A 10,424-nucleotide genomic window follows, 5' to 3' on the forward strand; every position below is an offset into this window, starting at 1 on the left:
GGACACCCCCTCACCTGCTGTCTCTGTGGTGGGGACACCCCTCACCTGCTGTCTCTGTGGTGGGGACACCCCCTCACCTGCTGTCTCTGTGGTGCAAACACCCCCTCACCTGCTGTCTGTGGTGGGGACACATCCTCCCCTGGGCTTGTCTGTGTGGTCTGGGCTCCTTCTCCCTGGGCCTGTCTTCATGCGGGTCCCGGAAGGAAGGGAAGCCACTTGCTTCAGAGCCAGAAGTTCACGTGCATGGCTTCCCAGCCACACTTTGGGCCTCTGTGAACTTCTTCCATTTGCAGCAGAGTTACCGAGCTCCCAGCTGCCCTGGCGAGCACTCCAGGTTCCCACAGCAGCCCCCACAAAGTCAGGTTTGTGTCCTGTGCCACATGAGTCATGGAGAGTGGTAGGAAAAGAGCCTCCAGCAAGCAGAGCCGACGGATGGAGGAGGCAGCTTCCTTCTTCCCAGGCTGTGGGACCCCACCATTGTCTGACCCACTGCCACGGCCTCCTGGACATTACAGAAGGGCTCAGCTCGGGGTGGGGGGTCAGCATGTCCCCTGTGCCTGCCTCGAGTGTGGAACCGGCAGACCTGTGTGGAAGAGCTGCCTTTCTTGCCTTTCCCATCTCCCGGTGCCTGGACATCCCAGGCACATCCCATTGTCCAGAACTCCCGCCCCTTTGCTCCCGGAGCTCCAGCATCGCCCCCTTTCTTTGCTGGTGCCTGAAACAATCACGGCCACAGATCCCAGCTGAGGAACCAGCTTGCCCCGGTGCGCCTGGCCTGGCTGCTTCTGCTCTTCCAGCACATGCCCCTGCCAGCCCGGGCAGGGAGTGGGGAGGTGGTGGCGGAGGAGACCCCTTGGAAGGGTACTCACTTTCACATCACGCCACTTCCCCACCTAGGAGAGAGCCTCAAAAAGGCCCTTTTTTTGTCAAGAAAGAGGCTGGTCAGTGTCCCATTGGCCCCACAAGGCTGCGCATCTAACCTTCTTCTCACGCAGGGTGTGGGGAGAGCAGCCCCAGGCTCACCGGGCCCTGGGCCCTGCAGTGGATGATCTGGGGACACCTTCTCACCTGCTGGAGCCCTGAAAAGCCAGGCGCCCAGAGTGTCCCAGCGTCGGCGGCCCAGGCGCTTCCGGAAACCCTGCAGGCAGCGGCTCGCCCCAGTCAGCTGCCAAACTCCAGCCACATGCAGACTCTCAGAGCGGACTTTTGCCCCTAGACCACAGTCCAACTCACGCAGGCCACACTGGCCGGGCCACGGTTTCCTGTGCTCTCTGGCACAGACCACGGCCCCCGAGGTCTGCAGCGCACTGAGCTGTCACCTGCTGCCAACTCCCCAGACTGGAAGAAACCCTGGAGAGCCCAGAGGCACAACAAAGAAACCCAGTCCCTCATCTTTCAGTTTCTTCTCCTTGCATTTCCAGTGAAGGGAGGGAAAGGAAGGGGAGCCCGGGAGCCATGCAAGGGGGAAGGACGGGGGGAGACCCAGATTTCCAGCGTCTACCATGGAACGCCGAGTGCAGAGGGTCAGCAGGTCCCATCCCCGCTGAGGGCGTGACCCACCAGGGCTTTCTTCTGGTCTAGGGAGAGGGGAGGTATATGTCGGGGTTGGGTTTTCGTCCAGGTCACGGAGGAAAGACAGCTGTTCTGCCTGGACTAAACAAAGCGGTGTTGGGCAAGCATGCAGAGGTGAGAGCGGCCGGAATCGAGGGTGGCAGCGCCCCAGGTAACAGGGCCGAGCCTGATGGTGGCACCTCCAGGGCCTGTTCCTACCTCGCAGGCGCTCCGGGCCCACATGGGAGAATGACAGCTCACACCGACGGTGCGCTTAGTCAGCGTCCCTCCTCCTCAAAGCCTGGCAGACGCTGACCCGCCACCCGCAAGCCCACCACTGCGCTGTCCTCCAGAGCCGGCCCTCAGGAAGTTCCAATACCCTGAGCTGTTGAGACCCCTCGGAGCCCCTTTGGTGGAGGGTGCTTTTGAGGCTGCCAGGGTGAGTGTGAGCTCCCAGGCCCTGGTGGCATTTGCAACGGATGGCACCAGTCTCCGTCCCTAGGTCTTGAAGGCAGGGGAGGGAGGCTACTTTGACATCACTCAGCATAAGCAATCCGGCCCACTGATTTCTATCTGAGACACCAGAGATCCCTCGGTTAGGGAGAGGGAAAGAGCAGACAGCTTCAGGCAGCCTGACGTGAGGGTCCGCTGCAGCCTGGGGCCCAGGCAGGTCCCCCACTGATGAGCCAAGGAGCCAGCTGATGCCCATCCACATCCATCATGCCCAGGCATCACCCTCAGCCCCCCTGGAGTAACCGTTCCTGACCTCAGAAGCCCGATGTGGCCACGGCTGCCCCATTTCTCCAGGTGAGGGGGCACATCACTGCCATGGCATTGATGCTGGATGGCCACGGTGCTCTCTGCTGGTGAAGCACATCCCTGGGACCCCCGGCATGCCTGTGGTGGGGGGTTCCGGTCAGAAAGCAAGTCCCTGGGCGGCTGATGGAGCAGCCTGGGGTTTCATTCATTCGTTCAACCATTCATTCATTCATTTCTGGCTTGGATGCCCCACTCATCAGAGCTGTCAGCCTTTCATCCACACTTCCCGAGGATTGGTTCCGGGCTCTGCTGGCGGCTCCAGGTCAGCTGCATTGACTGTGATGCCTCCTGGGCCTCTGGCGTCTTTGGGAGCCCGTCTCCTCTCCCATCATCATCCCCCACAGGGACCTTGAGGGGACAGGCTCCTTGAAGCTGGTACTTCCCTTACTGTCCACGCTGTCACCAGCTCCCCAGAGGAAACCATGAAAGGAACTGCCCATGCTTGCAAAGAAGGGCACGTGGCCTTCTAAACCCTTTGGTCATCTTCCAAGCCCTTTTGGCCCAAAGAGGGCTGCAGGGGAGCGTGTGACTGGCAGAGCTGCCTCCTGCTGGCCGCCATCCAGGGCAGACCCACAGTGCAAGGCGCAGCCCCTCCAGAGACTGTGCCCTGTGGTGGAGGTGTCCCTGGGAGCCTCCCGGGCTTCTTTCCTGCATCTGCCCTCTTGAGCGTAAGTGGCGGGCCCCAGGTGAGGGACTCTGTGCAGCTGGAGGCCAAGGAGAGGCCTGCACCTGCTTCTGGTAGAAGGAGGGGAGGCCTCCTGTCTGCACAAACCGACATTGCAAATCGCTGGCCAGAGGCGGCACGTGTTTGCTGAGTTTCTTGTGCCCGGACCAGGCAACTCCCGAGTCTCTGGTGAGGTCTGGGGCTGAACGAAAGGGTTTCAGCTGCTCCCATGGAGTATTTAAACTTTGCTCCCAGCAATCGGAAGGCCAATGAGACCAGGAGAGAAAATGTCAAGGTAACAGGGGTCTTCCAGAACTGCGGTGTGATTTGGCTGGGAGATGCTGAGAGCCGTTTTCTTCTTTCCGCTGCTCTTGCTTGCTCTTGGAATGGGCACAGTGCAGCAGTCCGTGGGAAGCTACTTCCGATACGCAGAGACACCCATGAGATGGACGTGCCAGTGGAGGAAGAGCTCACACACACCTGACGCTCGCTGAGGAGAAAGTGGATTGGATTAAACCAAGCCTGGGCCTAAAAATGCTAAACACAGCAGACCAAAGGTCTCTAAGGTTTAAATAACAAAAAAATGACACAAAATTAGATAAGGGCAATGCCCCTTGAAATTTCTGGTTCATTCTGGGGGTTCCAGCCCAACACTTATGCTTTTCTCAACAAGAGCCAGGACACGTCAGGGTCCCGCTGCCCCCAGGCTGGGCCGGGAGTCCAGGCTGGGCACCCTCCGTCCGCCCCACACCTTCTCATAAACGTGTTTCCTGTGACAGCGCGGGACCAGCACAGGCAGGCAGCAGCTACAGGGTCTCTGCAGAGCTGGGCACTGATTCAAACAGAGAAGCCAAGAAACTCAGACAGCAAAGGAGGAGGAGAAACAGAAACCATCGAGGAGAACTTGTTTTCAAGGAGAGTAGGGGAAGCTTCGGTGTTATTTCTCATCAAATGAGTCTCATAAATTAAATTTGAAACAGAGTCATAATAAAGATTTCTAAAGTAAAATCTGCCTCTGGTGGCGCCAGGGATGGCCTTGGGCAAGGGGGAGTATCGGTGCTGTGTCAGTGAAGATGCCATAGCGAGACGCCGGACTGCCGCTCAGCGGCAGAGATGCCCCCTGCAGACAGACGCCTGGCGCCCCCCGCGGTGCCTGCGAAACTCAGACAACGTTCACCCGGTGGCTCTGCCATCCTTGCAGTGCCGTTTCCATGGCAACTCCAGGGATGCGTGCAGGCCCGGGCATCTGGAAATGGGTGTCCAAAGTCACGTGCAACAGCCAGCAGGCTCAACAACAGGAAGGCAGAGCGCCACAGTGACAACAGCAACAACCACAATAACAAGAGCGGCAGAGCCGAGTGCCGTCCCCGGGTGCCCGGTGCCAAGCTGTGCTGGACAGCATCTCACTCGTGGAGGAGCCTGTCCTGCAGAGCAGGACGTGGGGGCTGGCCAGTTGTGTAACTTGCAAAGTCCCCCAGCCAGAAGGACACGAAGCCAGGACTCCAGCCCGCGATGAGCTGCTACAAGGTCCACAGTCCCAGCCCCTAGGCCAGAAGTTCCCAACTTCCACCAGGACCACCTAGGAGCTGTTTGAAATGCAGGCTCCCGGGCCCCATCCCCACAGCTTTGACTCTGCACGTCAGAAGTGGAGCCATGAGCCTGCATTTCGACAGACCCCCCAGATCATCTGAGAATGGTGGGCCTCGGAGCGCACTGGGAAAAGTCACCCCGGAACACGTCTGGTTTCACAGGGGGGACCGGGCTACCCCCCTTACCAGCTGGATCAGAAAGTCAACAGCAGGACTCCAGGCTCAGTGGAATTTGGCCACCAGCGATGCTTCCAAATTTGGGGCTGGCACCAGCGCAGAGTCAGGTGTCTCTGCACCTGACTCTTAGGTCCTGCCATTCCAATTCTCCCCACACCGCCAAGGTGGCCGCCACCATTGTGGCCACTTCCCAGTTTCTAGGTAGATCTGCCCAGGTTGGGGCCCCAGCTGGCTGCAAACGCTGATGGGGAAGTGGAGGGCCTGCAGGGACATGCCTTGAGGATGAGGAGGGGCCCAGTGTGGGATGTATTTTGAAGGCACAGTCGACAGAACTAGCTGTTGGGTTTGATGTAGGTAGGAGGGGGACCCCCAACTCCATGGAGATCCCAGGCTGGTGGCCTGAGTGGCCAGGTGGGCTCCACTCCTCCTGACTGAAGTTGAGACAACCAAACGGGAGGAGGTGCAGGGGCTGGGCCACAACTTAAGGGTCGGCCACTAGGCTGAGATGACCACCGACACACAAATAGGGAGTCTCTGTAGCCTTGGGAGATATTTTATTATAAGTCCAATATTATATAAACATTCATTGCTTTTATAATAAGAAAAAAAGCCAAACCTTCTAACCACCATTTCTTATAAAGAAACTCCTGGCCGGGTCGGGGACTCACGCCTGTAATCCCAGTACTTTGGGAGACTGAGGTGGGTAGATCACCTGAGGTCAGGAGCTCTAAACCAGCCTGGCCAACATGGTGAAACCCGTCTCTACTAAAAATACAACAATTAGCCAGGCATGGTGATGGGCGCCTGTAATCCCAGCTACTCTGGAGGCCGAGGCAGGAAAATCGCTTGAACCCAGGAGGTGGAGGTTGCAGTGAGCCAAGATCACACCACTGCACTCCAGTCTGGGTGACAGAAGAAAATGGTGTCAAAAAAAAAGAGAAAGAAGGGAAGGAAGGAAGGAAGGAAGGAAGGAAGGAAGGAAGGAAGGAAGGAAAAAAGAAACAAACTCTTGAGGTTTTGCCTTCAGCCAGCTGCCAGGTGTGGTGTGATGGGGGTGACAGGTGTGATTGTTCCTCAGTCTGTTCCCATCTTTCACCAAGAAGGAGGACTCCTTGCCAGGCAGACCTACCCCACCTCCGCCCACCCTCTGGCACCCCCAGGTGCACCTGCCGGTTCCTGGGCTCTCCCTGCTGCTATCTGGGAGCGCACTGGTGCGGCTTCTCCAGGGAGCAAGGCTCACCCACCTGTCCAGGAGGGAAGTAGAGGAGGGCCCCTCTGCCGGCCACATCCCCAGGGCTTCCCTCTGTGCGGGGAAGAGTGAACCTGCCTCCTGACTGGCACCGTGACGACACAGAGCCCAGGGTGTGGCCTTGTGACCACACGCTGATCAGTGTTATTCATTTACACCCAAGCAAATGGTATTTTCCAAGTAGGAACTTAGTTCCTTTCCACCTCCTTTACTTTAAATTTTTATTTTTATTAGAGTCAAGGTCTTGCTCTGTTACCCAGGCTGCAGTGCGGTGGCATGATCGTAGCCCCCTGCAGCCTGGAACTCCTGGGCTCAAGCGATCCTCCCACCTGGGCCTCCCAAAGTGCTGGGATTATAGGCGTGGCCACCACACCCAGCCTCCCCTCCCTCGATCAAACATTGACTGCCAGTCAGCTTTCGCCCCCCATGAGAGAGCATCAAATCACTAAGATGATTAAATTCCCACTAAAAGCAAAGAAACATGACGTCCTAACTGACCCTGGAAGCCTGTTGGCTGGGGAGTGGACAATCTCAGTTAGGCTCCTCTTCAGACACCAGGCCCATTGCTTCCTTTGAGGCCCCTCAAGGAGCAGGGCCATGCCCAGTGCTCCACAGCCAGGCTGTGACCAAAGGCTGTAGTGCCAGGCATCTGGTGTGTGGTCCTTGGGTCGGTTCCGGGGACCTCAAGTCCTCTGCAGGGACGGCTGCTGGTGACAGATAATGACCGACCATAGCCCAGAAGTGGGTCCCACGGCACCTGACTGGCAGCAGCTGAAAAGAACTTAACGACTGTCTCCGAAAAGACCCAGCAGCCTGGGGCTGGCAGGAGGCCAGGACTGCAGCTGGGGACCCCAGGTGGCCCTGTTCAGACAGCATCAGCCAATGTGCCCACCCCTGCAGGGGACCTCGGGGGGCTTCTGAAGGACCCGAGGCCAAGCCCTGATTCCAAGCAATGAATATCAAGAACAGTGAACAACGAATTTGCATCAGCTGCCCCCGCAGCAAAGCCTGCTGTCTCCCCACAGCACCCTCACTATGACAGTTGGGGGGGCCTCTTCTATCATGGGCCAGCTCTCTGCCTGCTCTGACTGGGGCTCCCTCTCAGGACCTGTGAGTAATAAATTCTTCTTTCAATGACGTGGGATTCTCTGCGTTCCCACTCAATCACCTCAATAAATTACAATCCCAAATGAGACAAGCCTCAACCTCCAGACTTGCTGGGTGAGAAAAATACTAGATTGAGCCACTGAGGCCAATGCCACCTGCAAACAAACAGTCTCCAAACCAGCCCATGCTGGCATGGCTCGGCCTGCATGGGGCTCTGATCAGAGGGCACAACTTGAATTCCCATTGAAGGCTCTGCTTTGGTCTCTTGTCCTTGAAGGAACTTCCTGGGCCAGTCCTCCCCCACTGTGTCTTCCATTTCCTACCTGGAGTGGGGGAGGCTCTAGTCAACCGAGGCCTCCATGGATGTGGGCATGGAGACTGGCACACACTCCTCTCAACACACCCCAGAGGCCTCAGGGACCACACCTTCCCCTCTCCTGCTACCCTGGCTGGGAAACACCAGATGCCATCCGTGTACCTGTGGGGGTTGCCTGGGCCAGCAGACCAGGGCCCATGAACTCATTAGCATAAGAGGTCTCCACTCTCCAAGATTCCAGCATCCTATGAGGAGGTGACAACTGTGATAACAATGACAGCAATGGTGTGGCCACCTTTCCCAGGATCCGCCTCTCTCTTTTACAGTCGTGACCACTGTCCCTCAAGTAAGGACTGCGACTCTCATCCCATTTTACAGATGCAGAACTGAGATGCTGGAGATGTGATTGTGACCAGGGCCAGCCTGCCTTGCTCCTGTTCCTCAGGTCCCTGTTGGCTTTCTAGTTGTCCTGGGGCTGACACCTTGGGGGCTGGGTGGGTGACTCATATACTTATTTTGCAGTGAGAATTTTTTTTTCTTATAATACAGGGATACTAGGACCACGCTGAATGAATAATAAAGCTTCCTCCTTCTAATTGCTCATGGATTTTATGAACAAAGGGGCAGGCACTGTGCCCAAATAGATCCATGAATCAGGGTCCCGAGGAGTGAGTGCCCTTTACTGAAATATTAACAGCAAAGGGGTTTGCAATGACGAGGACATCGCTGGAAGCTGCAGTGTTTGATTTTCTCTGGATATTGACTTTTACTTTCAGCCTCTGCCTCTCACTGAGATGGCTCTTCTGTCGATATGTTGGTTCTGCCGATCTTTTTCTCCTTTCAGACAGAAGCTGTTTCTGCACTTGGTTGAGTCACAGATGCAAAGGGTTAAGACCCCCTCATTCATGGCCATCCCTGTCCCACCCCTGCCTAAGGCTAATTCACTTTCTGGCAGGACTGAGGAGCCAGGACTGCAAAGGCAGGGCTGTCTCGGAGACCAAGCCTTCTAATGCTAATGACATAAACCCATGCCAAGCCTCAGCGACACCAGAACCCTGGAGTCCTGGAGAACCCTTGGTCTCCTTCCTGGTTACATGCACAAGGACATGAGACAGCTCGGGGCATTTCCAGCAAAGGACAGGTGATCCTACAGTGTGGCTCAGTGTGGAGACTTGCAATAGGAACACCCAGGCCACAGAATCCCAGACACGGAGCTGGGAAGCCACAGAAGGAAAAGCTCAGGACTGGGAAAGCCCTGGAGCTGGAGGGGACTGAACAGGGAGAAACTGAGCATCACGGAGGAGTTGGAGTTTTATCCTGAGGTCCACTGAGAGCCTTCAAATGCTCTTGAACAAGGGCTTGACCTCCTCACAATGCAAAGAGTAGGTTGGCTGGGCTCCCAGCTGCAGGCAGACAGAGGAGGGTGATGCTCATTTAGACACAAGGTAGTGGGGCCCTACGTGAGAGCTGCACTGTTTGGGGTTCAGGGGAGAGGCCTGCTGTGCGAATATGAGCCACAGGCCCCACTCAGAGCATGAGGGACAACATGGCAGAACTGCTGACCAAGTTCATGCTGGAGCCACCTCACGCCAACTCCTATTGATGATGAATCTTTTTGTGTTTAACAAGGCATAGCTGAGCTCAAAAGCAAGCTAACTGAGCCTGAAAAAGAACAGAAACTCTCAACAGGAATCTGAACTTGAAGCCACAGACTCAGGACTTGAGCAGGCAGAAGTAGCAGGAGATACTCTCTCTGCTGGCTTGGTCAGTGGGCACTGATGCCTCTGCCTCTAGATTCAGGCTGAGACCACGCTTGCTGCATGGATCAGGGAGCTGGCAGTAGCTAGGACTGGGCTGTGTAAGGCTTCTCTGCCTGTCACTGGGGGCCAAAAAGAAGCTGTTACCTTCAGGGGACAGAGATAGTCACGCAACTAGCACCTGATCAGGTCAGCCACAGAGCTTCAGTTCTCCCCGGGAAGAAACCCCAGTCTGCTGAAGTAGGACTTGGCTCTAAGTTGCAAACCCATTGGTGGCTGCTAACACTTACACACAGAGGGGCAAGCAGTGGGGAAGAGGCGAAAGCAACATAGAACAGAAAACACTAATTAAGATGAATTTACAAACTAAACTTTTAGAACACATGAGAAAAACCAGTATCATGAAATCCAGCCAATAAACACAACAAATGGGAGAAAGAAAAACAATAAATCAACCAAAAGAGTCATAACATTATATATGTTTAAAATTCTCAGAGATTTGCAAACAAATCAGAAACTGTATCAGTGAAGAATAGAAGAATAGAGGCCGGGTGCTGTGGCTCACACCTGTAATCCCAGCACTTTGGGAGGCCAAGGCAGGAGGATCACTTGAGCCCAGGAGTTCAAGATCAGCCTGGGCAACATAGCAAGATCCTGTCTCTATTTTTAAAAATTTGAAAATTAGCTGGGCATAGTGGCATGTGCCTGCAGTCCCAGCTACTTGAGAGGCTGAAGCAGGAGTTCAAGGCTGCAGTGAGCTATGATTGTACCACTGCACACCAATCTAAGCAACAGAGTGAGACTCTGTCTCAAAAAAAAATTAAGATAATAAAAAAAAATCGTAAAGGACAGAATAATATAGGAAAGACCAATTTTAAAATGTTAAAAATGAAAAATATGGCCATGAAATTATTTTTAAACCTCACCAGGAATGTTGGCTCACACCTGTAGTCCCAGCACTTTGAGAGACCAAGACAGGTGAATCATGAGGTCAAGAGATTGAGACCGTCCTGGCCAACATGGCAAAACCCCATCTCTACTAAAAATACAAAAATTAGCTGAGTGTGGTGGTGTGCACCTCTAGTCCCAGCTACTCAGGAGGCTGAGGCAGGAGAATCACTTGAACCTGGGAGATGGAGGTTGCAATGAGCTGAGATTGTGCCACTGCACTCCAGCCTGGTGACAGAGTGAGACT

General features: G+C 55.2%; 1 long non-coding RNA gene across 1 annotated transcript in view; it reads right to left on the minus strand.

Moving 5' to 3' along the window:
* LOC108311247 overlaps positions 1-10,424 on the minus strand; it is an 18,941-nt gene that overhangs the window by 1,895 nt on the left and 6,622 nt on the right. The gene's annotated exons all lie outside the window — the stretch shown is intronic.

Source organism: Cebus imitator, unplaced genomic scaffold, assembly GCF_001604975.1.
Source record: "Cebus imitator isolate Cc_AM_T3 unplaced genomic scaffold, Cebus_imitator-1.0 Scaffold112, whole genome shotgun sequence".
Taxonomy (NCBI): Eukaryota; Metazoa; Chordata; class Mammalia; order Primates; family Cebidae; genus Cebus; species Cebus imitator.